Source organism: Macaca nemestrina, chromosome 8 (genome assembly GCF_043159975.1).
Source record: "Macaca nemestrina isolate mMacNem1 chromosome 8, mMacNem.hap1, whole genome shotgun sequence".
NCBI classification, from domain to species: Eukaryota; Metazoa; Chordata; class Mammalia; order Primates; family Cercopithecidae; genus Macaca; species Macaca nemestrina.
The window spans coordinates 145,167,649-145,179,011 of record NC_092132.1 but is presented as its reverse complement, the minus strand read 5'-3'; the positions used below and the strand labels follow the sequence as shown (position 1 = coordinate 145,179,011).

General features: G+C 48.4%; 1 long non-coding RNA gene across 1 annotated transcript; it reads right to left on the bottom strand.

The window, feature by feature from the left end:
- Nucleotides 1-3,249: 3,249 nt before the first annotated feature.
- Nucleotides 3,250-6,655, bottom strand: LOC105491171 (uncharacterized). The gene is made up of 4 exons (XR_011607264.1): nt 6,604-6,655; nt 4,321-4,408; nt 4,045-4,167; nt 3,250-3,417 (listed from the first exon to the last, which is right to left on the bottom strand). It is a non-coding gene; the product is annotated as an uncharacterized lncRNA (long non-coding RNA).
- Between the last annotated feature and the right edge of the window lie 4,708 nt (nt 6,656-11,363).

Here is an 11,363-nt window from a genome sequence, read left to right as displayed (position 1 = left end):
CCCCCGGAACAAGGTTGGCCCTCTTTGGATGAAAGGCTGGTGGAGCCCTTCATGATCCTAGAATTCAGCCCCTGCCTCATGTCTTTTCCAGACTGATATCGGTTCTCCAGGACCATAGACTACAAATGTCAAATGTCAAATGTCAGAAAGGACTTAGAGCATGTGGGGTTCCATCTCCTCCCTGTACAGATGAGGAAACTGAAGCCCAGAGAGAGATGAAGTGATTTGCCCAAAGAAACCCAGCTCAAAAGGAGCAGAGACCCCCTCAGACCCTGCTTCCCGATGCTCCTTTGTCCCCCTCCTGACTATAACCAGCAGCTCAGAATCCTTTCAATTTGTGAAATTCAGATATCATTCCCAAACTCTCATGTTTGATAGAAGTCCCTAAGTTTCTTTTCTCAATGATTAATGTCAATATGAACACACATGTTCACATTCCCCTCTCCCAGCCCCGTGTTAGCTAAGGGAAGAGGATTCAGATTTAGGATGTGAAATGAGCTAATGTCTCATTAATCTATATTTTTGAGGGTTGAAGAAGAACAATGAAAATAAGGAACAGCAGAATCTAAACCTATAAACTGCCCTCACTAAATCTCCTCTGAGAACAGCTTTTTCCTAAAAAATCTCAGTGGTCCATCCATCCACCCAGCGACCCCACCTGTTGTTCAGCCGTCTCAACTTTCCTGGACGTCTTCCATTCCAGAGGCATCTGATTTCTCAGATGCCTTTTAGCAGAGCTCGTTTCAGGAAACCCTCAACTTTTAAATCCAAGCAGGTATTCCTAATATTTGTGATAAATTCCTTTTATTATACCTCTCTGCTTTTATCTCAACTGAGCCACCAGAAGCCAAAGCGTGTTTTCCTCATGCAAAATGGTAGACCAGGAACTTCTTGGGGTGTCATTCTTCTAAAAAATGGCTGTTGGCCTCCTGGCCTCACTTTCCCCCTTTTACAAGCCTGGAGGCACCTGGCTTAGCTGGTCTGTTTTCCTTTGGGAGGACTCTATGAGCTTTGTCCCCCAGAGCTTACAAAGACATAGTCTAGAATGTGTTATTTAAATTTTTGTGGTTTTATTTGAATTTAAAAATAAAGTCTGTAATTTGCTGCTGAGGCCCTTGATTCTTTGTTATCCCTGAGAAGGGCCCAGTGAGTCCCCACTCCTTTCCCCAGCCTCCAGTTCCTAAGAGTCTCTTTCTAATTAAATAATTTTTTTATTCCAATTAGATTATGGTGCTGTTTCTCAAAGAGACCAAGTCCCTGAGTTGAAGATCCTTAAAGGGCTTTATTCCTTTAAAAAGGTGCCATTCCAGCCCTTTCCGCCCCCACCTCCCCCACTCCCTTATAAGTGACATCCCTTTTCCCCACCAGGCCCAGACTCAGGCTCCAGAGAAGACTGACCATGACCCTGTGTCACGCCAGGGGCCCAGGCAGGACCTTTAGTGACCTTTCCTGGTGGTGGGTGCCCCGTGAAGAGGTGAACAGCTATAATAAGTGCTTTGTCTCACCAGAAGTTAGGGTGGGTGCGGGTTCTCCCTTTGAAACATTGGGGCTGAAGAGCACTGCCTGGTGTCTTTATGGGAGAAGACAGCATCCAGAATTGACCAACGCTGGGGGCAGTTATCTGTGCAGCTAGCCAGCTCTGCAAGAAGGGGACTGCAGCTGTGACCCCTAAGTTAGGGCCATAGGTCCCAAAGCTAATTTGTTTGATATTAATAAAAATTGTAATTATTATCTATTTTAAAATAGAGTGATAGAAAACATGTTAGAGTTGGAAACGGTATTTCACAATTGCACTGTCCTAACAACTCTTTCTTACGTGGTTCCGGAGTTCCTTCCCACCGTGTAGCCATTCTGGTAGTGCATGCATGTGCACCTGCTCTACATCCTTGCAGTCCATATCAAGCCTTCCTTTATGTATGTTACTATTTGTTTTCTAAACTTAGTCCATGTAATTCCTGTGTTCCCCAATGTTCTTAAATATACTTAACACAGGCACGGCCCGTGGCTGCTGCCTGCAGACTAGCTTGTGGCTCAAAGCAACATGTAGACCTGAGGCTGCTGTCTTTACTGAGCTCTGTTCACACCCTAGAAGGGTGTCTGCAGCTCAGCGAAGCAATAAGGGTGCTTGCCATTATTATTATGTTCCTAAGGCTAATAGGCAGGATGTTTAAAAATAGCTGCCTGCCTTTCAACATGTAAGAGCAGAGCTGGAGAACATACATTGATGTAAGAATGCATATCCAACCAAAATATCCAAATCCCTGCAGAAAGAGCACAGGGTTCCAGTACTGATTCTGCAGTGACTCCCTGTGTGACCCTAGATCTTTAATCAGTGGCTCTGTCTGTAACATGAAGGATTCCGCTAGATTACCTCCAAGGGGTTCTGTTTTGGGTTGTGGATAACTTAGAAAACATATTCAAACACATATCAAAGTCGAAATGTACAATAAAGTTCCACAGACCTACCAACTGATTTTGACAATGATCATCAAATCTTATGTTGTTCATACCCTCACGGTTTGATTATCACATTCACTTTATTAATTTATTATAATTCTTAGATTCCTGGATAAAATGACACCCATTTTTCCTAGGACCAAAACAGGACGGGTTCCACCAGAGAAAGAAAGGCCAGGGAGGGAACTGGTCCCCAGATGGCTGGCCATTACAACTGCCGTTTCTCCCTGCACCCATTTCATCCCCACAAATGTCCCACTCACAGGTGTCTCTAAGTCATCATAGCACAGTGCGTCCATGCCTCTGCCTCCTCAGGCCCCAGGCATCTCATGGAGAGTCCTTTCTAGACTGCCATCCCATGCCAGAGGGTGGAGGGATTTCCACCTGGCTTACCACAGTGGTGTGTGGTTCCTTTGCTGACATTCTTCAGCAGCAACTGCTTGAGAGCCAGTTCTTCGATTCCAGGCAGTCAACTCACCCAGCATCTTGCCAGAAGTTGGCTCAGAATAACAGGCAGCTCTCCATGCTCATCCTTCCCATAGCAGTTCAAGGTAACTGTCCATCTCCTTCACTCTAGAGCAAGAAGAAAGGAGACACTTCCTCTATCCATTCTGTTTTGTCTCCTGCACATCGCCCTGTGAGTGGAGTCAAGTTAAAGGAGCTTCTTTCACTTCCCCAGAGACTCATCCAGGACCTCACATTCCCAAGGACATTGTAGCTATCATTCCATCTGTTCTAGGGCGAACGTTCCTGAACCCTGAAAGGCTGTCCTCTTCTCCAGCTGAGCATAGGTCTCGCTGGGGCATACAGGCACACAGGCCTGGCTTTCCAGGACACATGCCATTCAAGGCCATTGGGATGGGCTGAAAGGTTGATAGCAAAGGTCTTGATCTATCTTCTGCAGGAACCTTGGTGCTTCCATCTTCCACTCGCCAGTCGGGTGACCACAGAAAAGAGATTCTGGAGAGTAGAAAATTCGGTCAAGTTGCCCCAAGTCAGGGATAAGCCTTCTTTCCATGGAGCCTTCCAAAGGGCAAGCCGTCTGCTACTGTGTACTGTAAATTCAGAGCTTCAGGAGCTGAGGCCTCCTGTGCTTGGGGGAAAGGTAGCTGAGGAGAAAGGGACTCCTTCTCACCTTTTGTTTACCTTTGATCTGGCTGAACTTAGCTGCCCTTAACTTCTAGTTTGCTTAAGTCCTTATTGCCTTAATAACCACCTAATAAGCAGTCAGAACCAGGAGAGAAGCCCCTCCCATGGAATCCATTGCAAGCCTGTCCCCAGTCTCCCCACTGCTGCTATGCCTCAAAAGAGCCCCAGCCCCGTCTCCAAAGCCCAGGGTTCGCCTCTTGCTGAAAGAGCAACGTTCCCAGGCTGAGGACAAACCCAGGACTGCTCAGGCGGAGAGATCCCTGCACCCACGTTCACCACTGACAACCCAACTCCATCCTCAGTCTCCATGGCTTCAGATCTGGACTCCGCACCCTCCTCCACCTCCACCTCTCGTCCTAGAGACCCTCCCCCCATCATGCTCAGTGCTGTTCCTGAAGACCATCTAGACTTTTTTGTTCTCTGGAACATTCTACTCACCTTCAGCTACAGCACATTTCTTCAGCCTCTCCACCAAGCTCTTTAAAATGAAAGGCAGTTACTGTCTTCCCTTGGACAATAATGAATGTATCTACTGTACGTGCAGACCATGTCGAGAAGTGGCTGGGTTAAGAAAAAAGAGGGTTTTTGTAAAGCCTGTTTATTTTTTTAAGTCAGTTTTGAGCATTTCTATTTTACCACCCTTCACATGGTTTTGGGGAACCCAAATTGTATCAAGGTCTCATGCCAAAACAAGCCAAAAGTTGTTTTCTTTACCTTTTTCCTCCATGCACCATGATTTCAATGATTGTTTCAGTGTCATTTTAAATGTTTTCTTGTGACATGTACTGATGATAAAAGTCATCTTGACAAAAAAAAAAAAAGATTTATACATGAATCAGAAAGTATTTATTTCAATTTTGTACCTTTCCATTTTAATACATTATAATGTATTGACTCAACGGAGATAATATAAACAGTTCATTTTAATAACACGCACGTGTGTGTGGCTTTTCCTTTATGCATGGTGGGGGAGGGGCAAATCATTGTGGAGTAGAAAACTCTGGCAGCTGAGGGGCATCCATTGTGAGCAGAGGGTGGACCAAATGCTTCCTGCACCTGGAAGTTAGAAGCAGCTGGCACCAAGAGAAGAAGAGGTGTTAAAGGGAAATTGAGAAGGTAAGTGGGTGGTGACGTCTCCAGGCACCAGCTGCCTCTGACTGACACACATCTTCTGCCAGGTAGGAAAAGCCATGCATAGAGCAGAGCTACCCACTCCCAGAGCCTAAATGCAGGCTGGCAATTGGAGGTTCAGAGAGGGGCCTGGTAGGGGAAACCCCAAAGAAGCTAAGATGAGAAGAAGCTGGAAAGAAAACTCAGTGCTGAAAATGAGGGTCTGGGGAGAGGCAGAGAAGTCCTGGGTTGTATTTTCTCAATGTAACATTTTTCCCCCTAATGCCTTTGCTGGAAATTCTGCAAATAAATCCTTGGGGCAAACTGCCTTCAGACCAAGCCCCATGGACATCCAGCAGAGGTTTCTTATTGCCCCATTAGGAGGATTTCTCACTGCTCAATTAAGGGAAACACAGCATCGAATACAAGCATACTCATTCTAGACTCTCCCAGATGGTGGGTGACAGGTGGAGATGGGGTGAGGCTGTGACTGGTACAAGGAAGACCAGGGAGAGCCAGGAGGGAGGGAGGGCATGTCAAAAGTGATTGTATCCAGAGGCTTGATTTAAACATTTTTCACAACATATGTGGCAAACAGCGTGGTGAGCATATCTCACATTATTCTCCACTCTTCTCTGCGTGCTTGGACCTGTTCCACTTTCAAAATGTGTCATTTTGGAAGGAAAGGGAGGAACAACTACTTGAAAGGAATCCATGTCAGTATGAGCCCTTTCTCCTCCGCAGAAGGTTGCCCCAAAGTACCTCCTCTGAAGAGAGAGAAAAGAGAGAGGAGGAGAGACAGCTTTCATTAAATGGGGCGCCCAGAACTCTGGGGAGAGACGGCACGTTCTCAACAATCGGCCCTTTGATCCTTCTCCTTCAACGTCCCTGTTCTCTCCATTCCCCTTCCTCCTTCCCAATATTTTCAATTCAGAATCTTCTATACGTGCCTCCTGGGTATGTCTCCTTCAGGGCAGGCACCCAGAGCTCAGGCTTGTCTTTGTCAGAAAATAGAAGGCCGTGGAGGATAGAAACACTGAGGGGCAAGTAGAGGGGCCTCTTTCGCTTCCTCCATCACCCGCACCCCAGTCTCTTCAGTCTCTCCTGAGAACACGCGTGACTCCTGGGTGGGGGACTGTGACTAGATTATTTCAAGTCCTAATCCAAGATGTTAGAAAGGAATCAGTCACCAATTATACCAAATAAATGCCTCTTTGGGCCTAAGAAGGGGCCAATTTGGGGACATGTCTACCAGGAAAGAAACAGAAAGCCCCCTCCTATCCACTCGTTTCCAAATCTCTTTTCCAAACCTCTTATTAAACTGATGAGGAATCTTCAGCTTGCAGAAGGTTCAGCTGTTTAGAGAGAATTTGGGTTCTGCAGAGAAGATATGGGAAGCGCCTCCTGGTTAGTTTAAACTATTAATAGAATCCTTCCTAAATTGAATTCTCATCAAAGGCAATTAGAGAGGACTCTTTTGAATTCTGGCTCTTGGGGAATTTAGGTCTGGGATTTAAGATTCTGCCTCTTGCCAGCAAATAATTGTGCTTGTTAATCTGGACCCTGTCTTAGCCGTCTGGGCTGCTGTAACAAAATACCATAGACTGGGGGGCTTATAAACAACAGCAATGTGTTTCTGACAATTCCGGAGGTGGGGAGTCCAAGATCAAAGTGAGGCCTGCGGGATTCAGCATCAGGTGAGGGCTTTTCAGTAATAGACGGTGCCCTCCAGCTGTGAAGAGGCTCCCTTGGGCCTTTTTCTAAGGGCACTAATCCCATTGTAAGGAATCCACCCTCATGGATAATCACCTCCCAAAGGCCCCACCTCCTAATCCCATCACCTTAGGGGCTGGGATTTCAATGCTTGAATTCTGAGGGTACACAAACCTTCAGCTTATAGCCGACCCTCTTTTCTCTGTGGCAAATGGAGACATTTGGGCTCCCTGGTAGTTGGGGTTGCCGGGGGACTATTGTGAGCAAACCCTGTCACATAGTGAACTGCTGTCCAGTTTGCACTTGCTGGCACATGCGCGCACACACACACAGACCCACAGGGCTCCCCATTCCAAGGTGGCCCACCCATCAGCCCCCAGACTCTTGGCCCCAGCCATATAATCATGCACTATGGAGGTCCGTTTGGACACACTTCTAAAGTCAAGACAAATGGAAGTTAAGCCACCCCATCCTCTGTGCCCTCTGTTTTTCCTCATCCTGCTTCCTGCTTCCTGCTGGCTCCCTCTCCTGCTTACTCTCTCCCAGGCCTGGCCTGATCTCCACTGCACCCAGGTGTCAGCCCATTGATCTGAATGATGGTCCCTTCTCAGAACCTCAATGCCACAGGCAGGGAGTGACTGCCCCTGGGCGCCAGGGGTGGCTCACCTCATCATTCCCACCCTAAACTCAGGGAGAGGGGCAAAGAATTCCATGTGGCCTGGGGCCTGCCTGACACCTCCTTGGCTGCTAGAACTCTAAGATTAAGGCTCCTGTTGCTTCGTTGTCTAGTGGCTGTCTTCATCTTTAAAAGATGTCTCCGTCTGGTGCAGCGAGCTGGCATTTTTTTTTCTCAGAGTAGTGCTGGGGGCACATGCACTCCCATAAGTTCACATTCTTCTCCTAGCTCCCCAGACCCTCACTTTACATCCATCAAGGCTTTTACCTACATTGCTTCAGGGAAAGACCCGCCTTCCCTGCCCTCCCACACACAAGCACCATGATTGCAAAACTGTGAGGCAAGAATGGTTGTAGGAGAGAGGCAGGGAGGGCAAGGGAAGCCCCGGAGCCTTGGGCCACCATCACCTGGCTGCAGGAGACACCTTGGCCTTCAGAGCTGCTGCTCAGATCGCCTCCACAGCCTTCCACCAGTGCTGGAGAGGGAGCACTGATCTAGCCCAATGCTGAGTTTCCAGAGGAGGCTGCAGCATGCGGGGGTCACAGAAAGTGGAAGCTGGTCTCACAAATGAACGGAAGAGGTTTCCGGGGCTCCTTCGACATGACGTCATACTTAAGAAAAATATATAGCACCAAGCAATATTTAAGGATTTTTATATGTACATTGGAAAAAACCCAACTCTACCTGAATTATACTCCCATCTCCTTATGCAGACTCTCCCCATCCACCTCCTTCTGAACGGGGACTGTGGTCTCCGCATCTGGGGAGGAGCTTTCAAAACTGACCTATGAATATGGAAAATCGGAGGGATCCTGCCCTCTGCCTGGAAATAACACAGAGACAGAAGCCGAAAGGAGGAAAAAGAACACTCGGAAAATGTTCTCTTTTCTATTCGTTTTCTGGGAGTAGCTCGTCCGTATAGGCCCCAACCAAGGGCCTAGAATCACAAAATAATGTTGGATAAGGTTAAGAAAAAATATATGTTCCTTTGGGAAATCAGGTCCAATTACATCCTAGACTCCCAGGAGGTTTTATTCTCTCCCTTATTCTCCTACTTGGTGAGGGATGGTTCTGGATTTGCTGTTAATGTTTAGGTCTAATTATGACTCCTTCCAGCAGAAAAAAATCCTCATTGTCGGCTGGGTTTAGGCTGGAGAGTGAATCTCCATGTGGGGCGAGCATTGCCTCTTCAAGGGTCACCTTCCCTGGAACCTCCGAGACCACCAATGTGGTCTTCCCTTCCGCGCGCTGTCCGTCCCCTCCCCGTGATCCCCTTCCCTTCCCCACACTCCTCTTCCTTTCACGGCGCTCCCCTTCCTCTCCCTGCGCGGACCCTTCCCTTCCCTGCCCTCTCCTTCTCTTCCGTCTTGCTCCCCTTCCCTTCCCTGTGATCTCCTTCCCTTCCCTGCACTCCCTTTCCCTTCCCCGCGCTTCCTTTCCCTTCCCCGCGCTTCCTTTCCCTTCCCCGAGCTCCCCTTCCCTTCCCGGCGCTCCCCATCCCTTCCCCGCGTTCCCCTTCTCTTTTCCTCGTTCCCTCACCCTTCCCCGCCCTCCCCTTCCCTTCTCCCGTGCACCCCTTCCCTTCCTCGCGCTGCTCTCTTTTAACCTTACAAGCACAGTTGAGGTGAGCTGGATCTTCCCAAGGACTCTCACTGAGCATCAGGCAAGAGTCACAGGTGACAATTAACCACTAAACAAGGAAATGGAAACAGCCGAGCTGCCAGGGGCCTTCCCCCCGCCCGCCTTCTCCCGTGTGTTCTGAGCTATTTCCGCCCTGGGCCCAGTGGGTTGGCACAGCCTCCAGACACCGTCCCCAAATTCTCCATTTCTCAGGCCCTTCCCTCAATAGCTTGCCGGCTTTTCCAACTAGGCCAAGAGGGATGAATCCCACCAGGCTGTTTCCCTGCCCCTTTCTGTTGCCTCTGAGAACCCTGATTCTTCTCCCCCTGGTGACTGATGCCAAAAATAGCCTCACCTTTTAGGGGAGACCACAACTCCACAGGGACAGCCATATACTTGTGGTACCAAAATAATCAGTTACTCAAACAGTTCCAGCTCTGGGATCAGAATGCCTGGGTTTATTATTATTATTGGCTCTTACTATCTGTAAACTTGTTAATATCTCCATGCCTCAGTGTTCTCATCTTTAAAATGGGGACAATAGTACCACCCCATTCACAGGGACTTGGTGAAGAATAAATAAAATGATATATATAAAACATGTCAAACAAAGATGGTTAAATAAAACTCCATAAGGTTAAATAACTGATGACTTAGCAATACCCAGCCCCGCCCCGGCCAGCCCACCTGGGTTTCCTAATCTGCCTGGTGCCCCTCCCTGTCCACTGACTGCCACCTCAGCCTTTATTCTTAAAACATCGGGTGGGGGGGAGGGGAGTGCTCAGAATTACGCCAAAGGCAGTTCTTGTCCAAACGGAAAGCTCCCACGTGGCTTCTTGTTTCAAAGCTCAGCATTCATCTGGACTTTGTTATATGGACAGGGGTCCTAGGCCCAGGGAGAAGGAAAGCTTAGGATGGAAACTATCTGGGATGTGGCCGCAGTGCTCTGGGGGCTGATTCGGTTAAACACAGACTCATCATCACAACTGCCTGCTCCTTCCTTATCACTCACAATCCACTTCCAAGTACTGCTCCTTCCTTATCACTCACAATCCACTTCCAAGTACATTGTCCCCCTCCACCTCCCCTCACTGCTTCCGCTCCATATTCTCTTTCTCTCCATATTACAGATACAGAAACGAAGCCTCACAGAGGCCAGGTGACCTCCTTCCCTGGGGAGTGGCAGAGTTGCGCCTGGCCTGCTGTGGGCCCCAGACTCATGGGCTTCCCACCACAGCCCCTGGCCAGCCTGCTGCCTCCCACTCCCAAACTCAACACGCCCCCTCCTGGGAAGCAAAACAGGCACTCATTGATTGCAGTCAGCCCTACATGGATGGAGAACTATATGGAGCCCTGTGGGATCTAGTTAACAGTGGATGGATGTGCCAGTCCTAGGAACAGCAAAGCAGGAGGAAGAGCTCCTGAGACAGAGACAGAGAGGGCACTGAAGTGAGTGCTAAGGGCAAGGCAGGCAGTGCAGCGAGCACAAAAGCTCGAAGGAAGGTCCCTGCCCAGAAGACCTACGGGGAGACATCAGAAAGGCAGGGTGGCTGAAATCATGGAAAAGCATGAGCCCTCAAAGGGAATGAGACTATAAGGAGAAGAGAAGACCAAACAAGTTCAGGTGATAGCTAAGGCTACACGTCTGGAGGAGAAATAATAGCAAAGGGAGGGAAAAGAAAATGCGGGGAATTACTGGGCACGGTGTCTCATGCCTGTAATCCCAGAACTCTGGGAGGCTGAGGCGGTCAGATCACCTGAAGTCAGGAGTTCGAGACCAGCCTGGCCAACCTGGTGAAACCCCGTGTCTACTAAAAATACAAAAATTAGCCAGGAGTAGTGGTGGGTGCCTGTAAACCCAGCTACTCTGGAGGCTGCGACAGGAGAATCATTTCAACCCAAGAGGTGGAGGTTACAGTGAGCCAAGATCGCACCACGGCACTCCAGACTGGGTAACAGAGCGAGACTGTCTCAAAACAAAACAAAACCAAAAACACAAGAAAAAAGAAAAGAAAAAATGCATGGAATGGCTGGGCACAGTGGCTCATCCCTGTAATCCCAGCAGTTTAGGAGGCAGAGGCAGGAGGATTGCTTGAACCCAGGAATTCAAGATCAGCCGGGGCAATATAGTGAGACCATCTTTACAAAAAACAATTTTTTAAAAATTAGCCAGGCATGGTGGTGCTCACCTGTAGTCCCTGCTAGTCAGGAGGTTGAGGTGAGAGGATCACTTGAGCCCAGGAGTTCAAGGCTGCAGTAAGCTATGATCACACCACTGCAGTCCAGCCTGAGCAACCAAGTGAGATGCTCTCTTAAAACATTTCTTAAATAAAAGAAAGTGTAGGACAAGCAGAATATGGCAACGAAAGCATTCAGGAAGGTCAGGCAGTGACAGAGAATGAGTGCCATGATGCTGGGAGAGATCTTTGGGATTGGAAGGGACCAGTGCACTTTGGAAGGTGCCTATATCATGACATCTTCACTCTGTGAAGACTGGGGAAAAGTGAGGACTTTCCCACTCTCGGTTGCAAAAAACAGTGTTTTGTAAATCTCATCCTCCATTGGAAGTCAAATTTTGGAGTCAGGAGGCATCCCAGCCATCACTGGCTTTGGGTGTACCATGAAGAGTTGGACTTCA